Here is a 3,140-nt window from a genome sequence, read left to right as displayed (position 1 = left end):
ATCGTTGCTCGTTGTTGAACTTGAAAGACAATTTATCCATATGCATCCTTGCATACAGAGGATCTTTCTAGAATTTTCTAATATTAAGCATTCTTCTGTTAAGCGAGCGGCTACCATCTTTTTAGCTCATGAGTTCAGATTTATCTACTACCACTATAAAAGGAAGAGAAGGGCAGATCCAAACAATCAGATCCATCCATCATCAAAATCTAATGGTCCTTAATCATTCTGTGTTTAGCGCTACCAACCACGCTAATCTGCCCCGCAGTAAAAAGAAAACCGCCCGCACGACCTCCTCATTCTCCTCTTGTACGACCTCCTCCTCCTCCAGTGCTGTTCGCCTCCTGCAGCCGCGTCCTTCACCGCAGCCCTTCACCGCTGCGTCGCGTCGCCAGAGCCACAGGAAGCCTCCGCGGGTCGCCGGGAGCCCGCCCCCGCCGCGGGTCGTTGGGAGCCTCCCCAGCAGCGGGAGCCCGCCCCCGCCGTGGGTCACCGCCTCCCCAGCCGCGGGAGCCCGCCCCCGCCGCGGGTCGCCGCCTCCCCAGCCGCGGGAACCCGCCCCCGCCGCGGGTCGCTGCCTCCCCAGCGGGATGCTCCTGTACTCCTGATTCTCCAATCTACATTGGCTTAATACAACATAGGAATTCAGGAGAAGGTCAAAAGAGATTGGTACCAGGCTTTGTGCCACTGCCCACTTTCCCTGATTGCTAAATTTATTTTATGCTTCTGTCGACATTACAACAGCCAACAAATCAGGGAACCAATCCAGCTTCAAGCTCCAGGTGCTTTTCTTTCAGGATCATGCGTAATTAATAAATTGTTTCCTATTATCCTTAATAGGATGCTATTTTATGCTGATCAAAGTTAGTACTAACACATAACTTTGGTAGTCCGCAGAACCAAAATCCTTTGACCTGATCTCTTTGCAGGTGAAAATTTATATTTTACTACGCAGATGTAGAGTTGGCTTTTGTATAAGGAAATAAGATTCAAGAAATAAGCAACTTAAACACAGCAATTGAAGATTTCCAAGTCAGATTTACCAACTTCAATAGAGAATTGGCTTTTGTAGAAGGAAATATGATTCGAGAGGTAACCAACTGAAGATTTCCAAGTCAGATTTCTACATGCCTAATAAGTGCATTTTATTTTTCCACTACTTCCAAGTCAGTTTGACCATGTTCAGTTGAGAACCAACCATGCTTGTACGGAGGAAAAATTGAGCAAGTACTGTTTTTGTGTGTACATTTTTTTCTGACAGAATCATATATGTCCAAATATATATCCTCCTCCCCTCACGTCACATACCTATATGATTACAAGTATCACATACCAATATATGTTAGAAAGTGAGCTTTGAAATCTGCACTGATCTTCACAATCATGTCATCTGGTAGAAGTCTATTGAATTTCAATTATATTTTGCTGTATGTTATCCGTGATGTAAGTGCAGATAGGAAGTTCCATTTTTTTAAATGCATCACAAGGAGGATGGTCACCAATGATTTGACATGATAAGATGTTTACATAATTATTTGTGGCCATTTGACATGATAGGATGTTTTTGAAGTATGAAAAACTATGACATTAGCAATACTTTTATTTACATATATTCATATATCGTTATATACTTTGGCTTGTGGAAACTAGGAATTGCTTTCGACTAACATGTAATGGAATTTCTGAGAGGGGAGATCTGCATCTATGTTACAGGGATCAGACGGGAGAAATAGAGAAGGACAAACGATTTCTACAGGAGGAGCAGTAGTCCTTGCATGTAGACACCCTCCTGTTCTCCCAGGTAACACCATGGAATCCCATCGTCTAATTTTGGTCGCTCTTGTGAGTCTTTATTCCAATCATATCCGGCAACCATGTCATGGATTCAGGGTAGTGTGTGGGATTTCCAGTAGAAGAGTAGCTACTCACAAGCTTGATGCCGCAAAGGCATCTTCCTACTCTTCTGAGAACTTCCACCAATAAGCTCCACGCGCTCCTGCACCTTCTTATGAGTCAGGTTAAAAATATGTGGTTTCGTGCTTTTACTACATCTTTGGTGCAGCTTTCGTGCTTTTGCCTTTACTACATCCATGTTTGTGCTTTTCCCTTTACTACATCCTTTTAAAAATATGTGGTTTCGTGCTTTTACTACATCCATGTTCAGTGTGTTATGCAGATGTAAAAAGCCATTCAGGTTCTGCATCCTGCCTAGAAGGTTCTTTGTTATGATGCAAGAGGAATTCCTTTCTTATTGACCCTTCAAGTGGGAGTCTTTTAGAGGCAGCTTTCATGCTTTTGCCTTCTACTGGAACTCCATGCAGATTCTGAGTTCAAGGGGTGTATTTGGCCTTCAGAAATAAAGAACTTTATTATGGTTCTTGATAAAAGAAATATGAACTTCCAAATAGCTTAAAGGTTATCGATTATATGCAGCAAGGCCATTTGATTAAGTTGGCTCTTTCTTGACACCATTTTCTATGCAAGCTATTTGAATACATATTTTGCAAGACAAAGTACAGAAGTGTGTTTGGGTGAGGCCCAGATTAAATGTCGGGACCCCGATTCTAAGTCACACCGATCTAGCATGTAACACCTCATATCACTTTGCTGCCTCACGCACGGTATTCCCACGGGTGTCGCCTTACCATGGCCCGGGACCGTTTGCGCCTTTTGGCTCACGTATATGATAGTATAGCTAGCATCCATATGACAGAGAACCCGGGCCGACATGACTAGTCGTGAACCCAAAGTGGCACTGACTTACAGGGACAGGCATACATGAAACAACATCGAGCATGTCGGTCATCAACGTGTGAATCCGGGCTGTAGCAACTGGGCTAACAGGACTCCGGTGAACTGGGCTGTAGCAGGCTAGCAGGACTCCGGAAGTCACCGCGTGACATTTCCCCGAAGGGACAGACACATGAACGAAGTGAATCACATGCCGGCCAGTCTAAGTGTTCCGGTGCAGTAGTGCTGGGCTAGCAGGACTCCGGTGAACCGGGCTGTAGCAGGCTAGCAGGACTCTGGAAGTCACCGCGTGACATTTCCCCGAAGGGACAGACACAGGAACGAAGTGAATCACATGCCGGCCAGTCTAAGTGTTCCGGAGCAGTAGTGCGGGGCTAGCAGGACTCCGG

The 3,140-nt window shown here is 45.0% G+C and overlaps 1 long non-coding RNA gene across 2 annotated transcripts; it reads left to right on the top strand.

Moving 5' to 3' along the window:
* Positions 1 to 274: 274 nt before the first annotated feature.
* LOC125522221 (uncharacterized) lies at positions 275 to 2,432 on the top strand. 2 transcript variants are annotated; one of them, XR_007289694.2, is made up of 3 exons: positions 290 to 1,092; positions 1,714 to 1,801; positions 1,890 to 2,432. It is a non-coding gene; the product is annotated as an uncharacterized LOC125522221 (long non-coding RNA). The 2 variants fall into 2 exon arrangements; XR_007289693.2 differs by having other exon boundaries at positions 275 to 1,092; positions 1,714 to 2,432.
* The last annotated feature ends 708 nt before the right edge of the window (positions 2,433 to 3,140 follow it).

Source organism: Triticum urartu, chromosome 7A, assembly GCF_056163025.1.
Source record: "Triticum urartu cultivar PI428250 chromosome 7A, HENAU_Tu73, whole genome shotgun sequence".
NCBI classification, from domain to species: Eukaryota; Viridiplantae; Streptophyta; class Magnoliopsida; order Poales; family Poaceae; genus Triticum; species Triticum urartu.
This window is presented reverse-complemented; position numbering and strand designations above follow the sequence as displayed.